Genomic DNA, 23,781 nt, shown 5'->3' with positions numbered 1-23,781 from the left:
ATAAGTGATAAATGCTCAAGTCGGGTCTTACTATCTATAGATTCAACCCTTTAATTGGGGCTATCAATTTCTTGAGTTCACCCTAATTTTTTGTTAGCCAAGTTTTCCTTGACTTAGTCTCTCTTTCTCAAGTAAAGACTAAGTCAATTAGGCATGAATCAATGTCTGCAACCAGTAATTCTTGAATTCAAGCAAGAAATAGGCTAAATATCACTAACTCAATCACAAACAAGTCCTAAATCAAAAACCCATTAAGTACCCACACTAGGGTTGGGCCACAACCCTAGCTAGAAATTTAGCTACTCATAAAAAATGAAGTAATACAAGAAGAAATTAAGATAGAATGCATAATAATTGATTAGGGAACGAAAATATAATGTTTAGAAGCTAATCTAGTACACTATTACTCAAAACAGTGAAGAAAAATGGCTTAGGTGCTCTCCCAAAACAAGACTTACCCTAAAAATGACAAAATATTCTATTTATACTAAGATGAAAAAATATCTCACAAAAATGTCCGTGCTGAGGTTGTGCGGCTGCATAATTATGTGTGTGGTTCGCAAAACGAGACCTGGCGTGACAGGTTTCAGTTCTGTGGCCACACAATTCTGCATTGCGGCCGCACTCCTTCAACTACTGCGGACCGCACATTTGTCAGTGCGGCCGCACTCTTGATTCTGCGGACGCACAGTTATAGTACGGTCTGCACTCCTTGATCTTAGGCTCTGGCTGTGTGAGACTTCTGTGGACCGCATAAAAATGAGTGCGGCCGCGCTCTTGATTATGTGTCCGCATAAAAATAGTACGGTCTGTATTTCTTCTTGAACTTGAAATCCCATCTCTCTAATCTTTGTCTTCAGCGACCGCACAAGAATTGTGCAATCCACACTTTACATGTTATTTCTTATCAGAGATTTTCTTCATTATCTGCGGCCGCACTGAATTTTGTGCGGTGCGCACAGTGCTCTTTTAGCCTTGTTTTTGTCCTTCTCCAATATTACTCCTTCTTGAGTTGATTTTTATTTCTTTAGCTCATATTCTAACACTCCTGCAAGCAAGCATATTTTGTTAGATTTCGGGAATATCTTTAAGCAATTTTGAGCTAAAATTCAAGTAAAAGAGTGCAAATAAGCAGTCAAAATTTATACCTCTGACTCGCCCGAATTTTCTTTTGACAGCCCGGTTTGATCCAATAGGTATATTCTTCCCTCCTTTTTCTTCTACGTTTTTTTTTTATGTGTTGTCGTTTGTTTTGATTCATAGGTGAATAATCGCATGTTTTAATTATTGATCAAATAGCATTAGAAGTTTAAGAGTATTTTTCTGTTAGTTAGATTTTGTGTTAGCTAATTAGTTTATGAGTTAGCCTATTTTCGGTTTTTGTTGTCAATTTCTCATAAATTTTGTTAAGTGTTTAAATACTGTCGTAGTTAGTTTGGTTTAAATTTATAAAAAGTTGGTCTAGATCATTAATGGGCTTGTCAAAAATACAGAAGAACAGTGGTCTTTGAGCCCAACTCGATATGGCCTATTATTCTTTTGGTCTAAGGCTCACTAGCAGAAATCTAGTGAAATAGGTGGTAAAATAAGAGTAGTAATTGATTTAAAAGACAGAGTTAATTTCTGAAAATTGGTAAATACTGGAAAGACAAAGGATAATTAAGGAATTTCACCCTTAAAGAATCTTTTAGGAAACTTCCAGGAAGGTGCGGAAAATGATTAATTTGCAAAGAAGATGTAGAAGGGATCGGCTATTATGGAATGTAGGAGTAAAAACTAAAAATAAGAGGTGTAAAACAAAAGGAAAAAGCAAAAAAGAGCCCTAACTAATAATCTTTAAATAAGGCACTCCTCCTCACACTTTGGGCATGTATTCACAATCTGGAAAATTCTCACACACACCCATTTCACTCTGAAAATTTAGCAGTATTCAAAAACAACTGAAAATTAAAAATTCGAAAGTCAAAAATTCAAAAAAGAGATCTGAGATCAAAGACTCCAAAAATAGAAGAAAACTTAGGAGTTCAAAAGGATTTGAAGTGTGAACGACTATTCCTTACTTGTTGGGTTCCAAAGTAGTAATTCCATCTCAAAAACTCTGTTAATTGTTGTTGATTCGCTGTTGATTCTGTGGTTTCATAGTTGAGCTCCCTCTTTGATTTTCCTGACCTTTATTTAATCCTAAATCTCTCTTGTCATTAAGCTTTCAAGGTAATTTACCTACTGCTTCTCGTTGATCTCTGAATGTATTGAGTTTTATGTTGATATGGCATGTTTTGGTAATGAAATTAAAATGCATTCCTTGAATCCCGTTGCTGACACTTAAGTAGTTTGTAATTCCTCAAATTTAAATCAAATAAGTTTAAATCCTATTGGTTCTTCATAGATCTATGTGCGTCCAGATCCATTATTGCTCTTCGCGTGATTTATGTTTTTAGATAGGATGTTTGACAAAGTCAAATCTAGTCTATTTTGTGACAATATTTTTGCGTTCGAGTAAAAATAGAAATTTGCCTCTAATTGTAACAGATTGATACGTGTTTAGCTTAGTATGAGACGTATTAGCAATTTGAGAAACAATATCTTCATGTTATTGGTGCGGGCTTGAGTCTGCTAGCCACTGTAGTTTTTCAGCACATGAGTTTGAAGGTTGAACTAAGAGTTTAAACTTGTACGAGTCAAAGGTATCAGGAGATATGAATTAATTATCTGAAACCTTATTTGTTATGACATTGTTTAATTCCAGAAATGTAGGATGCTAGTTCATAAAAGCGTTTGTTATTATAAATTCAAGTCATGATTTCTGATGTAGTGAATTGGCGTTATAATTTTAAATCCGGATGAACATGTACTCATGCTTAGATTAGTTCATACATATTTCATTTTTTTTGCAATGGTGTATGAAATTGTGAGTTGTAAATCACTGGGCTTTCATTCCCAGAGGCCTGGCCTAAGTAACTGGCCTAGCAAAGTGGCAGAATCAGATTGGAGTCATGTGGACTCTCAACTCCTAGCTAATTTCACTACCATGTCCATTTAGAGCATGGCCTAGTTCTCAAAAGGCTCAAAGGATTCCTTGGGATTTAATCCGAAGCCCATTTGTACTCACAAGTGACTTATTGGATGTCCAATCTGGGTACTCAATAAATGTAGCCCATAATGTTACCTTCACAATAATAATCCATGTAGAATTAAATAATTGAAAAGAAGAGATATAGTTTAACTACAAGCCACTACTAATTAACTAATGAGGATTCATTTATTAATACAGATAAGTTGTTAATCTACCAAATCTATTTTCTCAACTTTTCTCGTATTTGTTATGAAGGAGGCCCTTAGTGTTTCAAAGTTCGCGAATTCACGAATGAAATTCTACAATTCTTGGACTCCACAAGCAATCTCAAACGTGTTGAAATAAATAAAGCGACCATGTTAATATCACGAAATTCAGGAGTGCCTCACACCTTCTCTCGGATTAACATAATTCATTACACGGTCTTCTGTGTTTCGCAAACTTAAACAGAGTCAAACTTACCTTGATATGGAATATAAAATAATTGGTGGCTTGGAACACCGTAATAAATAATTTCAAGTGACGACTCTTAAAATTAAATTAAATAATCCCTTTTCAATAATATCACTTAAAGTGGAAAAATTCCTTTCGGAAAAAAGGAGGTGTGACAATTCTGGTGACTCTGCTGGGGACATGAACCCAGAACTTCTGGTTCAGGGTTCAGAATTCGAGCTTAGATGACTCTATACTTGGCTTTCTTGTTTATTGTCTGATTTTATATGTGTGAGCCTAATGTGCTAAATGTCGCTCTTTACCGTGATATTTTGTGAGCTGAACATAAAAAGTGTTACGACACCCTTCTTCTCGAACCAAAAGCCGCGTGCGCGTAAGGCAAAATCCCTGGTCAATCATTCCCTTCTCTGCGATCGCGGTTCCCAAGTCGCGATCATGTAGTACAAACGAGCAGCCCCAAATTTCTTCTTCTTGATCGCGATGCACAACACCAGTCCCAAAACACACCAATCAGTCTCAAAACATAATACGAAATTGGACATGGAATTAGGAATAAATTATATATTTGAGTTCGTGGTGTTATGGGTAATGTTTATCTTCAAACAATTTCGAAATCTAGGCACGTGGGCCTGATGGTTGACTTTATTGACTTTTCTAGCGGAGTTGGAAATTGTTTATTATAAGCATTTGAGTATATTTTGATTGAATTGCATATTGTTTGAGTAGTTTCGGATCGTTTGGCTTGGAGTTGAGGTGTTAGAGAGGCGTTGGAGTCAGTTATGGAACTTCGGAGCAATGTAAGTCTCTTGTCTAACCTTGTGAGGGGGAAACTACCCCCTAGGTGATGTAATTATTATGTGCTACTTTTTGTGGGTGCGACGTACGCACGAGGTTACGAGAGTCCGTACGTGGCTAAAGCATGTTTATGTTCGAGTATACTTAGGACTTTACCATGTAATATTTGAATTATTTGAAATCATTCTGCTGGCTTAATTAATTGAAATTATAATTGAACTTGATTTAGAAATTACATATACATTAGGCCGAGCCTTATCACCTTGAGGTATTGGCAAGTTATTTGAGAATCGGCAATGGTTATACTCACATTGTATTCATATGCTGTATCGTAAGCACGTGCCTCATAATTCAAAAGGTTCTTTCCTTTCTTGTGGAGCGGACCGAACGCCTTGGCAGGATCATGTATCTTACTCTTATGGGAGTGGTTCGTTAACCTCGGTATTATAGTAGATGCATCTATGGATCGTGTTGCTCGACCCTCGGTAGTGTACACGTAACGATGGTATCGGGTCGTACGACCTCGGCATAATCGTGCGTTATATCGCTAGCAGTAAGATTGTTCACAAGATTATCCTTCCACTTATGCCCGACACTTTATATGGTATTACTTATCCTTTTGATATTGGCACTTGATATTTTCGATCTGTTGAGATAAAATACGAGATTGAGAAATTGATATCGTTAAAAGAAATTTTGGAAGATTGTGTTAGTTACAGATTTACCTCACTACTATTGTTGTGCTTCTTATCTGTTTACGATTTACCATATTGATCTATTGGACCACTAGTAAGTGTTGATGTCGACCACTCATCACTACTTCTACGTGGTTAGGCTAAATATTTACTGGGTACGCGTTGATTTACGTACTCATGCTGCACTTCTACACTAAATGTGCAGGATCTGACAGGTTCATTTTGTGATCATTGTGGCGCGTAAGCGCAGCTGTTTAGGAGACTATATGTGAGCTGCATTCCATGCCACGTATCGCAGTCCACAGAGTCTCCATCGTACTATTTTTTTTTACCATGTCTCATTTACATTCTAGAAAGATTTTGTATTATTATTGTATTCCTTAGTGAATGCCCGTGCACTTATGACACCGGATTTTAGGATATACTAGTTGATGCTTACGGTCCTGTATATTATCATCGCCTTTTATTTCTCTCATAAACTACAAATTTTGTACGTTCCCGTGGATTTAAAAGTGTAAATTTTCTTCCTTATTAAAATTTATGATTTCAAAGGTAATAAAATGAGTAATTAAATTGATCAATCACCGTTGGCTTGCTTAACAGTGGCGTTAGGTGCCATCACGACCTATCGTGGATTTTGGGTCGTGACATTCTGAGTCCTCTAAATCTTCTGGGAGCGCATGTACGCGTATATCATTTCTGTTAAAGTGTCATACCCCTAATTTTAGAATGAGGATCATACTCTTTGTAAAGCCGGTGAAGCTTCTATATTCTCAATACACTACCCCCCCCCCTCCGTCTTGAGTTGTCCTCTCGGGTAAGCCAGGTCTAAAACTCCAAACCTTTTTAGGTTTAAACCTAGAAGAATAAAGCCTCATTCTGTATCCCTAGTAGGTACGCATGTTTGCATCACGTGCATTTGAAATAGGGGACTCAACACATGGGTTGGGTCCATCTAGGAGAGGTGTACTCAAAAATAAAATACTAACCTTATGCATTCTTACATGCCACTTGTGCATTTATTTGATCTGGTTTGCATGTTGACCGCCTCCTAGAATAGGGAACATAAATCAAGGAGGGAGAGAGAGAGAGAGAGAGAGAGAGAGAGAGAGAGAGAGAGAGAGAGAGAATATAGGAGAGAGAAATTTACCCGATTCCTGAAAATCCTGGTATTTGAAAGAAAAAAAAAAGAAAATTATAAAACTCAGCCAAATGTTTAGGAGGTTGTTACAAAATGAGCCAAAATTTTCAACATGCCATTTCCCCTCTATTTTGAAATCATACTGAACTACGCGGGTTTGATCCTCATCGGATGTGAGGTACGTAGGCAATCTTCTGTAATGATCCGGCCAGTCGTTTTGAGTATTTTTAGCCACGTTCTCCTATCTATTGCCTCCTCTAAGTTCAATTGACTTGCTGTGGTGTTTGGTTTGGTTTCGGGTGAGTTTCGGAGTGAATTGGGACACTTAGTCCCAAAGTTGGAAGCATAACTTGAAAGAGTTTACTGGAGTTTGACTTTTGTGTGAATGACTCCGGAATGGAAATTTGATGGTTCAAATAGTTTTGTATGGTGATTGTAAACTTATGCGTATGTCCGGATATTGATTTGGAGGTTCGTAGGTTGTCTTGAGGCGTTTTGGCAAAAGTTGAAAAGTTGAAGGCTTGGAAGGTTGGTAGGTTTGGCCGAGAGTTTACTTTATTGATATCGGTCTTGGATTGTGATTTCAGAAGTTGGTATAGGTCCGTTGTGTCATTTGAGACTTGCATGCAAAATTTGAGCTCATTCGAAATTGGTTTGGTATGAATTAACATTTATTTTTCAAGTTAAACATCCATTTATTCAATAGGCTTAAAATGGGGTGTGATTCATAGGTTTGATATTGTTTAATGTGATTTTAGGCCTCGAGTAGGTTCGTTACGTATTTTTTGACTTGATGGTATGTTATGGCGGGGTTCTGGGGCCCCCGGGTATGATTCAGGTTGAGTTTGGACCTTTTAGCACTTTAAAGGAATGCCTGAAGAGCGCTGGAGTCTTGTGCAATCACACCTGCGATGGCATGGCTGCAGGTGCGCTACCGCAAAAATGGCCTATGAGCTGCAGATGCGAGTTTGGACTTGGTGGACTGGGTCTGCAGGTGCGGATAGATGCGTGCACATGCATGACCGCAGATGCGGTTGTTGTCCGCAGAAGCGGATTGCTGGTGAGTATTGATGGATCGCAAGTGCAGTGTTATTTTGCAGAAGCGGACGTGCAGAAGCGAGTTGGGGTCCGCAAAAGAGGAAGCGCAGGTGCGCCCTTTTTTCGCATAAGAAATATTTCCTAAGCCTTAGTTGAGGCCGCATCTACAATATAGTTTTCGTAGATACGGAATCGCAGAAGCGACCAAATAATTCACAGGTGCGAAAAGCCTGGGAAGAAATAGTGGAGATCAAGGGTTTTATTTCCTTTTCCATATTTTGAGTTTGAGAGCTCGGTTTTGGGAGATTTTGGAGGGGATTTTTGTTACACCCCATGTTTTCGTACGTGAAAGTACGCCATAAGTAAATTGATGGAAGCTCGGAAATGAGATGTTACATCCCGCATTTTTATATGTTGAAGTTTCGTCGTAAGTTAATCGACGTAAGCTCAGTAATGAGATTATTTTGGGATTATAAGTATTACGCTATTTCAAATAAGGGATAAGTAAATTCGTGAAGGTGAAAGGGTAAGTAAATCGAAGAAAATGGATTTTCGTCGAAGTTCGACATTTCGGGAATAAATACGGCCCAAGGTATAATACCCGGTATTTATGGACTAGTGTCATACAAGGTACCACATGACCATAATAGTAAGGTGTACACAGTGTGTTAAAAGTGAGTAGTATTTTAAGTAATTTGAGATAATTCTTAATTATGTGGATATTTAGTTAATTATTGATTTGAGTGGGAAATTAACAAATTAATTAAAAGTTTGAGGATAATTATTTATGTAAGATATTGGATAAGTATTAGGGGGCAAGTCACATGAGATTATGGGAATGTGGCAGCCAAAGAGGTCTTGAATAATGACTCTTAAATCACTTAATAAGGTGGCAAAAATTGAAGGTTGTTTGGTGGCCAAATCATTCCCTAAAGTGGGGCCCACACCCAAAAGACCAAAGAGAGATCTTAATCTCATTTTTGAATCTCTACAATTCAAAGAGAGCTTCAGTAAAGATAAGGTTGCAATAGTAACGTGATTTACTTCAATAATTCATACGAAGATGTTATTATGTAATGGCATCGTGAGTTTGCAAATTCCAAGGGAGCATAGTACAATCTTTCTCAAGAATATCATACAGATATTTCTCTACTTCGATTTGTCGTCACATATTTTCAAAAAAGACGTGTGTTAGAGGAATTGTCAAGAGAATCGGTTCAGGTATCTTAAGGCTAAGCCCTTCCTTCATTTTGGCATGATCTCATAATTACATGTGTTTGATAACGAGGCATAAAGAGAAGTTCATACTCCCGAATTTATATACACTATCCTAGTTTCATAATTTAGAATATTCTCCTTATCAGGACTTCATATTCAATTGAGTATTGTCTTCTTCCAGTCAAGAGAGCAGAGAGCTTATATATACAGTATTACAGTATTTTCATTACCAACGAGCTATAATCGATGGGCAGGCCCCTATTGGGCAACCTCTGATCAGATGGTAAGTTATATACTAAGCCTATTGTGGCCGAGCACCTATGAGCGAGCCCAGTTGGCCGAGATACAGAGCCTAGTATGGCCGAGCGCCTATAAGCGAGCCTACTATGGCAGAGCAGTTGTATATATACCAAGCCTTATAGGGCCGGACAACTATTTTACTTACTTTATTGAGAGAGTTGAGTCAGTATCAGCAGGTAAGCATATCATCAGATTATCTTTGACTCCCAGTTACATTCAATTATTATATTATCAGTTCAGTTTCAGCTTTCAGTATATTGCCTTACATACTCGGTATATTATTTGTATTGACATCCGTTTTTGCCTGGGGACGCTGTATTTCATGCCCGCAGGTCTCGATAGACAGGTAGAGAGTCCTCCAATTAGGAGATCAGCTCAGCGGAAGATGTTGGTGCACTCCATTTGCTCCGGAGTTGCTTGTTTGGTCAGTATGATTTAAATGTGTATTGTTTGGTATAGCGGGGCTCTGTATCTACCTTTATGACAATTATGTATTATTAGAGGCTTGTAGACAGATGTCATGTACGTAAAAGATTGTATAGCCTTGTCGGCCAATGTTCAGTGTACGAGTGATTATTTTGGTCTTATAGGCCTATATGTCTTATGTATAAGTTGGTATTACATGTTGTATTCTACCTATCTCAAAGCAGCCTTTCCGGCTCAGTTATCAATGATAGTATGATACGAAAAGATACGTTATGTTGGTACTCAGTTGAGTAAGGTACCGGGTGCCGGTCTCGCCCCCAGGTTCGGGGCGTGACAGAAGTGGTATCAGAGCAGTTCTGTCCTAGGGAGTCTACAAGTCGTGTCTAGTAGAGTCTTGTTTATGGGTGTGTTATGCACCACACTTATAAGCAGGAGGCTACATGGCATTTAGGACTGTCACTCTTTTTTCTTACTCTAGATCGTGTGGTAGAGCTCAGTTGTAGGAACTCAATTTCCTAAACTCTATCTTATTCATAATACGACGATGCCTACATCTAGAAAGACGGTTGGTAAGAGATTGTATGTGGATGTAAAAGAGTTGAGTCAAAGGAACTCGATTTTGCATGATGCTTATGATGGATAAATGTAAGGTTTTCAGCATATTATGTGTGTACTAAGACGTGTAAGCCTCTTGATAAGGAGCCTTAAGGCAAGAATATTTATCCACCCCTATGGTGAAAGGCAATGAGAGATTCAGAAGATAGATACAAATTTCAACAAGTAAAAGAAGCAAGATGAAGAAGGGTACGAGGTACCCAGTTAGTGAAGATTATCATTATTTAACATTCAGGAAGAGAGATATAAGCATTATGAGTTACTTTCAACAGTAACAGAGGTATGTACAATTGGCCACACCGATCTAAGTTATGCCCTATGGGAGCTAACAAATATGGTTTAAGAGAAGGACGGAATATCAGGATCCGACTGGGGTTAGAGTAACCCAAAATTATGGATGGATTGTTTGCGTTAGTTGACATTTCCGAAGGATATTGTAGATATGCTAATAGATCTCCTTATGAGACACCCAGATGGTGCACTCAAAAATAGTAGAGCTAGATATGAGTACTACAAAGATAGGTACTGAAATTCTTGAATGGATAAATATTACTTTAGTATGGCTCCCGTCCCTAGTAGAGAAAGAATGTTAGGCAACCCGAAGATCCAGTGGATGGAGCAAGGGGAGACAAAAGCAAAAGAATATCTTGTTCGAGTTTTCAGAATAAAGTGATAGACATAAATGTAGCAGGAAATAAGAAGAGAGTTAATGAAGCATTATGAGTAAGATGTGATACATGGATGACAACGGTAGAAAAGAAAAATGAAATTACAGTATTACATAGTCTATAGTAAAGGGAAGTAAAAGATGAGAGGTGTCAGGCCTGGAAACAACAAAAGAGTATAGACCATAAAGTCATATTCTCATTTTGAGAAATAAGTCCGCGACTCCAATGCTACTACTAGAAGGAAAAGTTAGACCCCAGAATAACAGAAATCAGTATGGGCTGGTGAACAAGATAAACTAAACATGAATTAGGGACTGAGTGAGGTGATAATGGATGATATCATGAGAATTTCAGATTTCGTTCTGGCGATAATAGAATGGACAACAGAAGAAGAATCATGAGAAATTCAGAGAATGGTCTTTTAGGAAGACGCTTCCTTAAAGCAAGCAATGTGAGAAAAGTTAAGCTTAAGGGACTGTATGTGCCAGTTATACTAAGTGTCACCCTCGCGAGTAAGGAAATTTGTTATCCTCGGTATAAAAGGATTACCGCAAGGTGAGTAAGGGTCATCGATGATGTGAAAAGACGCCAAAAATGAAGAGGCAAAACATCTATACGTAGATCATCGTAGCACTAAATCTTAGTACTCCCCTAAAGGGGGGGAATATGGAGTAATGTGGCATTAAGTCGGAAGTAAGTGTTTATAGTAACTATGGAATGGTAAAGGAAGAAAGCGATAAAAATGAGAAAGGAATGAGATTGCACCTATCCAAATCCTACAGATATGCTACGACTCCAGAACATAATGCAACTACAACACCGAGGAGAGGCAGTAAGGGTTTCCCCTAGGATGTTATTGATAAATAAGTGTGAATAAACACTTGAGACATAAGGAGCTAGTGCAAGAGGTAAGTTAAGACAAAGAAAATAACCCAAGAGGGATTACACGGAATATAGATATGAGAATGGGCCAACGAGTAGTTAGTAGTTGATTCAGGAAGAGCCTAGCTATGGCTAGATAAGAGTATACAGACAAATCAACATATCATGCAAGATAAACATAGTAAACCCAATATAGTGAATTCAACCTCGCAGTTATGACATCATAATCCTTGAGAAATATTAAGATAGAAGTTGGGGTAGTAACGGTACCGTATAAGGGTTACGGAGATAAAAGAGAGTGCGACTGGGAAGACAATCAAAATATCATCTCAGAAGCAACCCTACGAGCACAAGGGCATGAAGGTAAGTAAGGATAATTACAAGTAAGAAATAACATCAAAAATTCTATCAGGAATGCGATGTAATAAGCTCGCAGCTTTACAAGAGTCAGAGGGAGTACTACAATAAAAGACTAGCAGAGGAAATAAGGAAAAAGTCTCAACCTAAGCATAGTGACCTAAAGAGGAAATGGTTGTGTAACAACAGTCTCACAACAACATTGTATGCACTCCATAAGAAAGTGGCACCTACTGTGGTTAATGTACGGGGAGTAAAATCAGAAGTTATATTTGAGACCATGTGAGTTGCACAAAAATTCCGGCATGCGTGAGAACTAATATAAGCTAAGTATACACGCAACAAAAGGGGCAGAAAGACCAGAAAAAGTAACAGTTTACGTTTAAAGGAAGCTCAAAAGGAACAAAAGAGATTATGCACTTAAGACTTCAGAGTGATATCCATGCAGCATATATGTTGACATTTATACAGCCGTAGAAGACTCCGGTATAAGTTAAAAGAACGAATTGAGCCTAGGGCATAGACAAAGGATTGAATTGTCAGAAGATTATATCATGGATATTCCATAGCGCCCATGAAAGGCTAAAGTAATAATTAATATCAGGAGCCATAAATCGGAAGATAGATTAAGCCTATATAAAGGTTGATCAGAAGGAAGAGGAAACTAAAGAGTTACATCAACCAAGTAAATCAGGAGTCTCATTATTGGACCCAAAATAATATAGAAATCGTGATTGAAAACATTACAGAATCACCCTTAATATCAAGGGTACAAGAGAGATAGTACAACAACCGTATTCCATAACGGCTCTACGAGAAAGCCAGTTAGAAGAGTACCAGCCTCATAAGAAGTAAGTATGAAGCTCCCACCGGATTGTGTATGCACCAGAGGTGCAAGTATTATAATAGAGCTTCAAGTCGTGGATGTGAATTATACTATGTGGAAAGGAGATCATAAAAGAAATAGAAGATGTGAGGAGAGATTTTAATGTAAGTAAGGTAAAGGTGAACAACATACAAGATACTCAAATGCAGAAGGTTGTGAATAGTCCACACTTCAGATAGAAGGCCAGAAGCACTGAGACTCAGTATCCAAGAATGATAACGACATCGTCAGTGGAAGATTTTCCGGCCTATGGTTTCTATGTATCGAAAGGTCTAATTAAAAGAGTAAAGAAGAGTTAGAGACGATGTGATGTCTCGCTTGATGTTCCAGAATAACACGAGGAAATCTATGGTGCAAATAAGTTAAAGGAAGGTTGCGAGTAGTATAAATAGAGATGTGTAGGCCGTAAGCTAAAGTATGGCAAAGCGACAATTTTTTAGGAAGGCATAAGTAAGGATAAGAAAGGGCGAGTGAGAAGGTGACGAGAATGAATAAGTCCTCAGGATTAAGCCCATGAAAACAAGAGAGCTAATGGTTTCTCTAAGTTATAGAAAGCTCAGTATAGCCTGAGTGAACTCAAAGGAGTCTAAGACTAGTAGCATTTAGAAGAGATGGAATGCTGCCCTGGTAGTAGAATGAGGGTGTAATTGTGATAAATGAAAGATGGCATTTGGGCCTTCGATTGAGTAATTATTTCATGAATTGTAGAGGATTAAAATACACACGTGATGAAAATCACATTGGGATGCTATGAAATATGGTTATAAAAGTATAGTATCGCCCCCAGGTGGATCAGGAAAATCACTTCAAAAGTTCCACAATGCAGCGTAAGCCCTAGTGGCAATATATTACGTAAGAAGTTTCAAGTTATCAATGGAAGATTATAGATCAACATTGAGGTAAATCAACAATGGATGGGTAAAAGCTGCAAAGTACGAGATGAGATTAGGCCATCAGTCTTAAGATGAACAGTAATGAAGAAGCATTAAAAGACTTAGCTTTATGCATATAGGATAAGCAACGAGAGTAACCTGGAGTTTGGTAGCAGACCTCGGTAACGATAAATCAAAGTAAGAATTATTGTATAGTATGGCCTACTTAGATGAAGTAAAGCTAATGACGCCCAGAGGGACATCTTGACATAATTTTATATATGAACACAAAGTGAAGCCTAAATATTGGCTAAAAGCTTGAGGAAAAAGAATGAGAGAAAAATCGCATAGGCGCACTTACAAAGTCAGAGTCGTACAGGCTGCATGATATAAGGTAGCAACAGTTACAAGATTGGGAGGATTCCGATCATGAGTCGTGGTGTGAGAAAGAGGCCAAAAGGGGGGAATGCCCTGGCCTTTGGGATTCATTCACAGCACAGTTGCCTAGATGGCAAGAGGAGTACTAAAGTATTCGCAAGAGCTATAGGTTATGATAATGATAAGTGGACCAGTCAACATTCGAGGACGAATGTTACAAAGGGGGGAGTGATGTTACATCCTATGTTTTCGTACGTGAAAGTACGCCATAAGTAAATTGATGGAAGCTCGGAAATGAGATGTTACATCTCGCATTTTCGTATGTTGAAGTTTCATCATAAGTTAATCGACGTAAGCTCGGGAATGAGATTATTTTGGGATTATAAGTATTACGCTATTTCAAACAAGGGATAAGTAAATTCGTGAAGGTGAGAGGGTAAGCAAATCGAAGAAAATGAATTTTCGTCGAAGTTTGACATTTCGGGATAAAATACGGCCCGAGCTAAAATACCTGGTATTTATGAACTAGTGTCATACAAGGTACCACATGACCATAATAGTAAGGTGTACACAGTGTGTTAAAAGTGAGTAGTATTTTAAGTAATTTGAGATAATTCTTAATTATGTGGATATTTGATTAATAATTAATTTGAGTGGGAAGTTAACAAATTAATTAAAAGTTTGAGGACAATTATTTATGTAAGATCTTGGATAAGTATTAGGGGGCAAGTCACGTGAGATTATGGGAATGTGGCAGCCAAAGAGGTCTTGAATAATGACACTTAAATCACTTAATAAGGTGGCAAAAATTAAAGGATGTTTGGTGGCCAAATCATTCCCTAAAGTGGGGCCCACACCCAAAAGACCAAAGAGAGCTCTTAATCTCATTTTTGAATCTCTATAATTCAAAGAGAGATTCAGTAAAGATAAGGTTGCAATAGTAACATGAGTTTCTTCAATAATTCATACGAAGATGTTATTATGTAATGGCAGCATGAGCTTGCAAATTCAAAGGGAGCACGGTACAATCTTTCTCAAGAATATCATACAGATTTTTTCCTACTTCGATCCGCCGTCACGTGTTTTCGCAAAAGACGTGTGTTAGAGGAATTGTCAAGAGAATCGGTTCAGGTATCTTAAGGCTAAGCCCTTCCTTCATTTTGGCATGATCTCATAATTACATGTGTTTGATAACGAGGCATAAAGAGAAGTTCATACTCCCGAATTTATATACATTATCCTAGTTTCATAAATCAGAGTATTCTCCTTATCAGGACTTCATATTCAATTGAGTATTGCCTTCTTCCAGTCAAGAGAGCAAAGAGCCTATATATACAGTATTACAGTATTTTCATTACCATCGAGCTATAATCGATGGGCAGGCCCCTATTGGGCAACCTCTGATCAGATGGTAAGTTATATACTGAGCCTACTGTGGCCGAGCACCTATGAGCGAGCCCAGTTCGCCAAGATACAAAGCCTAGTATGGCCGAGCGCCTATGAGCGAGCCGACTATGGCAGAGAAGTTGTATATATACCGACCCCTATAGAGCCGAACAACTATTTTACTTTCTATATTGAGAGAGTTGAGTCAGTATCAGCAGGTAAGCATATCATTAGATTATCTTTGACTCCCAGTTACTTTCAGTTATTATATTATCGGTTTAGTTTCAGCTTTCAGTATATTACCTTACATACTCGGTACATTATTTGTACTGACGTCCTTTTTGCCTGGGGACGCTGTGTTTAATGCCCGAAAGTCTCGATAGACAGGTCGAGAGTCCTCCAAGTAGGCGATTAGCTCAGTGGAAGTGTTGGTGCACTCCATTTGCTCCGGAGTTGCTTGTTTGGTCAGTATGATTTAGATGTGTATTGTTTGGTATGGCCGGGCTCTGTCCCTACCTTTATGACAATTATGTATTATTAGAGGCTTGTAGACAGATGTCATGTACGTAAAAGATTGTATGGCCTTGTCGGCCTATGTTCAGTGTACGAGTGGTTATTTTGGTCTTATAGGCCCATATGTCTTATGTATAAGTTGGTATTACATGTTGTATTCTACCTATCTCAAGGCAGCCTCTGCGGCTCAGTTATCTATGATAGTATGATAAGAAAAGATAGGTTATATTGGTACTCGGTTGAGTAAGGTACCGGGTGCCGGTTTTGCCCCCCAGGTTCGTGGCGTGACAATTTTCAAGGATTGGAACGGGGTAAGAGTTTTTGACTCGGATTTGTGTATTATTCATGATTCCATCATTGTTTTTATCATTTAATTAGTGTTTTATGTTAGAGAAATTAGGGATTTTGTGAAAACTTTCCTAAACTATAAATTGAGGATTTGAAGTTCGATTTGAGGTCGGAATTGGATAATTTTTGTATGATTGGACTCGTATCTGAATGGGTGTTAGAATTTTGTAAGTTTGGTCGATTTTCGAAGTGCAGGCCTGGTGTTTACTTTTTGAGATGACTTTTTGATTTTCTTTAAAGATTACAACTTTAATATCCGGAATCGTTTCCTATGGTTTGTATTTATGGTATTAAGTTGTTTTGGCTAGATTTGAGCCGTCCAGAGTTGGATTTTCATGGGAAAGGCTTACTAGCGGGTTGATTTAGCTTGTTTGAGGTAAGTATCTTGTCTAACTTTGTGTGGTGAAACTACCCCTTAGGACTTGGGTTGATTTTTATTGTTTTTATTATGTAAAAGACGTGTACATGAGGTGACGGGTGTGTACCCGGGGTTGTATAGGGTATTTTGACCGGTTTAGGCTCTTAGACTCTTTCCTACATTTAATTAGGCCCAGCTGTTGGTAGAAGCCCGGGATGAGCAGTTTAGACTAATGCACCAAGATCATACAATCACAAAGTTTAGGATGCGGGAAATAGCTGAATATACCGCCAACAAATGCAATGACTGTGAACAGATGACCAAGGCCATGTTCTTCGCCACGGTGTTGACTTTTGCCCGCCAGGTTATGCTTGATCTAGAGGCTCTTTCAGATTTGGTCTTCCATTGTATTAGTTGTTTTTATTATCGAGTATGTAGTTTACTTTCATATCACGAGTCTGTTGTTTTGCCCATTTCGAGTCTGTTGTTTATTGTTTGTTTCGAGTCTGTTGATTATCTTTCATTTTTGAGTTTGTATGTTCCTTTTCGGAGTCAGTTAATGTCGTTTTGAGTCTTTGTAATGAAAAACACACAAATATTTTATTTAATGAAATATTAAAAATCCAAAAATTCTCTGTTTTTATTTACATTTATCTCCCTGAACTATGTAATGGTCTAATTCATACGACGTCATGATACATAGGCAATCCTCATCGGATGCGATCAAAACCATAAATAAACCGAGTGAAAAGCAAACAAAAAGAAGAAAAACAAAGAGTGATGAAACAAGAAAAAAGAGCTTGAAGTGAACGAAAAGAGTTGGAGAGTAAATGAGGCAATAAGGGCCGAGATGAAACATGCAACCATTCAAACACGATAGAAGCGTTTTAACTGCTAGGTGCATTACATCCCAACATGCAATTTTCTATCTGTTAAATGCTCTGAACTAACAAGTTTGTTGTGTGTGCTCAAAGTCAGGTTCCATTTTAAGGTGGTTGGTTTTGTGGTATTTTGGCTTCCCATCCGTACTTTACCCGCTCAAAAGAAAGGTTCCAATGGCTTCTGAGAGTACTCTATCAATCGTCAATCCTGAGGATAGCCCAGCACCAGCTATTCCGCTAGAGTCAGTTGTGGCCAAGGAAAATTGAATGTTGCGCCTACGTATGATGGAGATGTTGGATGCATGGAATAATGGGAAAGAACTTCCAAGTGCCATACCTGGATTTCCAGAACTGATTTCCAGAACGGCCGGGGCCACTAATATCCCTATGACGAACCTGTTTATTCTGTACGGGTACCCTTCCATGCCAAACAATATTTGAAGAATTCCTTATGTGATTCGTCCCCATGCACCGGTTTCAAGGGTACCACCGGTAGTTTTATCTGTAGCACACGTTTTCACTACATAACAACCAAACATACCCAGGCCGTACACCGAGCCTCAAACCCTCACTTTCCACCAGAAGTCACATATGTCACCTCAGATTCATTTACCCAACCTCCTCAATATGACTTTACTGTTGAGCAAGAGAAAGTTGTTAAAAATCCTGAGCAGGAAGAAATGGCTCGAAAGATGAAGAGTCTAGAGCAAAGCTTAAAAAATATGCAAGGCTTGAGCGGCCAAAAGAGTGTCTCTTATTCCGATCTATGCTTGTTCCCACATGTACATTTGTCAGCTGGCTTTAAGACCCCTAAATTTGAAAAGTATGATGGGCACGAAGACCCGATAGCCCACTTGAAATGATACTACTACCAGCTGAGGGGTGTTGGTAGGAAGGAAAAGTTACTAATGGCCTACTTCGGAGAAAGCCTCACATGAATGGCGTCTAAAAAGTATATGGATCAGAAAATTGCCCATTGTCACGTATGGGATGATCTAGCCCGGGATTTCGTCTGTCAGTTCTAATACTGTCACGCCCCAATATCGGGAAGCGCGACTGGCACTCAACCGAGTGAACCCGGCCAAGCAAGCCTGTTAGATACTATCTACCCAATTAACCCATGATCAAGAAAAGATGTGATTTCATTAATTAGACAGAAGGAAGTTCATACACACAACATTAATTCATTTTATTAACTATTTCGCCTTTAAGTCCCAGAATACACTGATTCTTATAGTCTAAGTGGAACAAGTGATCAAACACAATATATACTAGTTTAACATTCCCAACACCCATATACAACCCACATAGTGTCTACGGAGCCTCTAAAGATACAAAAGAGAGTAAAGATGGTGCCGTCAACAAGGCCCCAGCTATACCTCAAAAGTGACCACAATATGAATAAAAGGTACAATACAAGACCACGGAATGAAAAGGGGCTCACCGAGTCTGCTGAGAAGAGGATGCAGCACTATCTGTGATCAACATTGTCTGCTATGTAACCACTTGCATCCATTTAAAGATGCAGCACCCCCGGCAAAAGGGACGTTAGTACCGTCGAATAGAACTAGTATGTAAAGCTAAATACCAACTCAATAGAATGAATAATAATACAAGAGGAACAGCCAAGAATTCAATAAGGGCTTCAAATAATATTAAAATAACACGTTAAGGATCATATACATTTTTGAGTCAATTTCCATATTATTAGGTTGGGTGGTCTTTAGTACCGATATTTCACAATTCACAATACCTATGTATTCTTACACGGAGTCCGATCTCGGCCCGATCAACTAGGCCATCTCATTTGAGACATTACCACAATTTCATTATAATTTCCAACACAGTGCCATCATGTATGCGGCATGGCGTTCGATCACGGCCCAATCGGCTAGGCCATCTCATTTGAGACATCAACCATTTTCACAATTTCATCCATAATACCACCATGTTCTTACACGGAGTCCGATCTCAGCCCGATCGGCTAAGCCATCTCGTTTGAGACATCAACCATATTCATAATTTTGCACACAATACCACCGTGTTCTTACACGGAGTCCGATCTCGGCCCGATTGGCTAGGCCATCTCATTTGAGACATCACCCATATTCAATCAGTCATCTCAATTCATATTTCTTTCCCTTACTTTCAATATAATGGCATGAATGGCCCCAATTATAAAGTTATTCTTGGCGCTAGGCCGTATTTCATAATTCAAGTTTTTTTTCCACATCCCAATATTATTATCATCAACAACAATAAGGCTTCCCATTCAAGACATTAAATTCACATATGAGCAATTTAGGAAATCTTAGTCACATAGAGGCTTTTCATACAATTTGGCATAACAACCTTTATTTTGATTTTGACATGAAGTCTTAACATTGCTATCATATATTTCACATTTTGAACGCATCCTCAAATAACAAGCTATCATGATGAAGCATTTAGAATAAATATTGAACTTATATTTTCCAACACAAACACATTAGAAATCGCCAATTCTATAATGATCAAGGGCTTACTACAACTACATGAACATGTAGGGTTTGATTCTAAGAAGAAGGGGGGTTTAGCCAACATTCCTCAATTGATCTTCTCAAACTCTAAAATAATCCGGAATTCTTAGAAACTTCAATCTATTTTAGAAATATAACAAGTTGGATCAAAATTAGGAATATGGTCATGATTCTAGCTCATTCGAGCATATTATAAAATACTAGGTATGCATCAATGTTTTAAGGCCCTTTTTGTGGAAGATTTCATCATTCCCCAACCCAGTCTCTATCATTTTTAGCTCACAATCTTCCCACATACTACAAGGATACATGCATGCAAGGTAAGCACTCCCATCCCCATGAATTACCTTACTAATGGCCCATTCTAGTTACATTTTGAAATTAAGAGTTTAGGTGATAGAATCGTACCTCTTAGGAAGAAGACCTAGATGCCTCTTTTGATAATCTTCAAGATTTTAAGTGAGAATTGAAGAGAAATGTGATGAAGATCACTTCTCCCTCTAGAACCCTCTCTCTCACTCTAAAAATATCAGAAAATATGATCAAAATGGTCCATGGGAGATGTTTTAACGAAATAGGGTCGGGTTTAACAACCCCAAAATTAAAGCTCTAGAATGGGTTATGAGGTCGCCTATGCGACCGCATAGTGGTTATGCAGTCCGCGAAATAACCGCAAAAATGGGGGCCAGCACTGAAAAGAAACTGGTCTGGTTTGTGATCACTATGCGGCCCACAGTCTTGTTCTGTGATCGCATAATGCACCGCATAATGGTTCTACGGTCGCATAGTGTACCGCAGAACCTCCCTCTGAAAAATCCCAAGGTGGGATATGCGACAGGAATACGGCCCGTGAAACGTTTATGAGGTCGCATAATGGCCGCGAAATTGGACATCAAAAATTCCCCAGAAATCTGCCCCACTCTGCGACCAGTCTGCGGTCCGCTGAGTGGTTTCGGGTCCATTATTAGTACCTTGTACAACTTAGTTTTCCATACCTCACACCAGCAGTCCCAAATTTAACTAACTCCTCAAATTTCCAAAACTTTCGCTACAGTTTTCTTTGTAACTAGGCATATCCACCTATCAGAGAGCCCCAGAATGACATCCTAACAACATGTACAGAATCCAACAATGTAGCATAACTCATAACAACACCAACCGTGGCCTCATTTAAACAACATATAATCAAAAGTAACACCTTTACATTAACTGAAAAAATGATACAAAATTCATAGGCGACAAGTTGATAAAAGGATTACACAACTATTCAAATAAGTAAGGATACTTCTTCTTCATCTCTTCCTCGGCCTCCCAACTGGCATCTTCAACCTCTTGGTTTCACCATAACACCTTCACGGAGGCAATTTATTTATTCATCAACTTTCGGACTTGCCTATCAAGAATGGCAACTGGAATTTATTCATATGATAATTCTTCATTAACCTCAATGGTTTCAACTGGCACAATAGCTGACGGATCTCCAACTACCTTCTTCAACATAGACACATGGTAGCTCAAGCTTGTACGCCACCTAGCCAATTCTCTAAGTGATTTTGAATGGCCCGACATACCTCGGATATAATTTCCCTTTTTTTCCCAAACCGCATAATACCCTTCATGGGGGAAACCTTCAAGAATACCCAATCATCTTCTTTGAACTCTAAGTCTTTGCGACGAACATCCGAATAGCATTTTTCACGACTCTGGACAGTTTTCAACCGTTCCTTTATGATCTTAGCTTTTTCCATAGCCTGATGTACAAGGTTTGGCCCTATCAACTCTGCTTTCCCAATCTCGAACCACCAAATGAGAGATCTACATCTCCTACAATATAATGCCTCAAATGGTGCAATCTGAATACTTGCATGAAAGTTGTTGTTATAAGCAAACTCTATGAGTGGAAAATGATCATCCTAGCCACCCTTAAAATCAAGAACACAAGCACGCAACATGTCCTCAAGCGTCTGAATAATTTGCTCTGCTTGCCCATCAGTCTATGGATGGAAGGATGTACTAAGATTCACCTGATTACCCAGACCTTGCTGAAATGTCTTCCAAAAATTAGCCATGAGCTGAGCCCCTCGATCGGATATGATGGAAACTGGAGTGCCATGTAGTCTGACTATTTCCTTGATATACAACTGAGCATATTGTTCCGCTGTGTTGGTAGATTTAACAGGCAAGAAGTGTGCTGATTTTGTGAGTCGGTTCACGATCACCCAAATTGAGTCAAACTTGCACAGAGTGCGCTGTAATCCTACCACAAAATCCATATTAATCATCTCCCACTTCCACATTGGAATTTCTATGTTATGTGCCAACCCACTAGGCCGTTGATGTTCGGCCTTCACTTGCTGACAATTCGGACACTTTGTCACAAAGTCTGCCACATTCCTTTTCATGTCATTCCACCAATAGGTTTCCTTAAGGTCGTGATACATCTTTGTAGAACTTGGATGTACAGAATACCTAGAAGCGTGAGCCTCAGTCATGAATCTTTCCCGGAGACCATCTATATCCGGAACACATAGTCGCCCTTGGTACCTTAGTGTACCATCATCCATCCCAAGAGCAAAAGCCGTAGTCTTATGTTTTTGAATCCCCTCCTTCAATTGCACCAAAAATGGATCGTTGTATTGTTTCTCTTTGACTTGCACAACAAGTGATGATTCAACCCTATTTTGCACAATTACCCCTCCTTCACTAGAGTCCGTAAGACGAACTCCCAAACTAGCCAATCGATGGACTTCCTTGGACAATGGCCTTTGATATACCTCCAAGTGAGCCAAACTACCCATAGATTTCTGGCTAAGAGTATCTGCCATAACATTGGCTTTCCCTGGGTGATATGGAATATCGATGTCGTAATCCTTGAGTAACGCAAGCCATCTTCTTTGTCTCAGATTCATCTCCTTTTATTTGAAAATATATTGAACCCTCTTGTGGTCCGTGAATACCTCCACATGGACCCCATACAAATAGTGATACCAAATTTCAATGCAAAAACAACCACCGCTTGTTCTAAGTCATGTGTTGGATAATTCTTTTCATGATTTTTGAGTTGCCTAGAAGCATATGCTATAACATTGTCGTGTTGCGTTAATACATTCCCAAGCCCAATTCTTGAAGCATCGCAATATACCATAAACCCTTTTGTACCCTATGGCAGGGTCAACATCGGTGTCGTAGTCAATTTCGATTTTAACTCCTGGACGCTCCTTTCGCAAGCATCGGACCATTGGAACTTAACTGCCTTCTGAGTCAATTTAGTCAATAGAGAGGCAAGAGTAGAGAACCCCTCCACAAACTTCCTGTAATACCATGTTAAGCCCAAGAATCTGCCAATCTCAGTTAGCGTTGTAGGTCTGGGCCAATTCTTTACTGCTGAAATATTTTGAGGATCAACCTTGATTCCTTCTCTAGAGACAACATGACCTAAGAATGTGACAGATTCGAGCCAAAATTCGCACTTTAAAAACTTCGCATACAATTAGTGTAGATGAAGGGTCTGTAAAACTGCCTCTTTTTTAGAGAAGATTTTCTACCCCGCATGCCTTGAGATGATCGGCATGGTCCTCCTGATCTCGTGAATACACAAGAATATCGGCAATGAACACTATCACAAAGGAGTCAGGGAAAGGCTTGAAAACCGGATTCATAAGATCCATGAAAGCTGCTGGGGCATTTCTTAGCCCAAAATACATTACCAAAAATTCAAAGTGCCCATACCGGGTTTTGAAAGCTGTTTTGGGAATATCCTGCTCCCTGATCTTCAATTGGTGGTACCCGAATCGTAAATCAATTTTGAAGAAGTATCTAGCACCCTATAACTGATCAAACAAATCATCTATTCTTGGTAGTGGGTATTTGTTTTTGATTTTGACTTTGTTGAGCTGCTGGTAGTCAATGCACATCCTCAATGATCCATCTTTCTTCTTCACAAAGAGGACCGGTGCGCCCCATGGTGATACACTCAGTC

The 23,781-nt window shown here is 38.8% G+C and overlaps 2 long non-coding RNA genes across 2 annotated transcripts; both read left to right on the top strand.

Moving 5' to 3' along the window:
• The first annotated feature begins 1,210 nt into the window (after positions 1 to 1,210).
• LOC138900859 (uncharacterized) lies at positions 1,211 to 17,038 on the top strand. The gene is made up of 4 exons (XR_011412167.1): positions 1,211 to 4,323; positions 9,046 to 9,137; positions 16,353 to 16,420; positions 16,593 to 17,038. It is a non-coding gene; the product is annotated as an uncharacterized lncRNA (long non-coding RNA).
• Positions 4,331 to 5,553, top strand: LOC138900860 (uncharacterized). The gene is made up of 2 exons (XR_011412168.1): positions 4,331 to 4,925; positions 5,222 to 5,553. It is a non-coding gene; the product is annotated as an uncharacterized lncRNA (long non-coding RNA).
• Positions 17,039 to 23,781: the final 6,743 nt, after the last annotated feature.

The sequence above is a fragment of the Nicotiana tomentosiformis genome, chromosome 11 (assembly GCF_000390325.3).
Source record: "Nicotiana tomentosiformis chromosome 11, ASM39032v3, whole genome shotgun sequence".
In the NCBI taxonomy this organism is placed as follows: Eukaryota; Viridiplantae; Streptophyta; class Magnoliopsida; order Solanales; family Solanaceae; genus Nicotiana; species Nicotiana tomentosiformis.
Note: the sequence above shows the minus strand (reverse complement) of the source record. Positions and strands in the feature narration are given on the sequence as shown.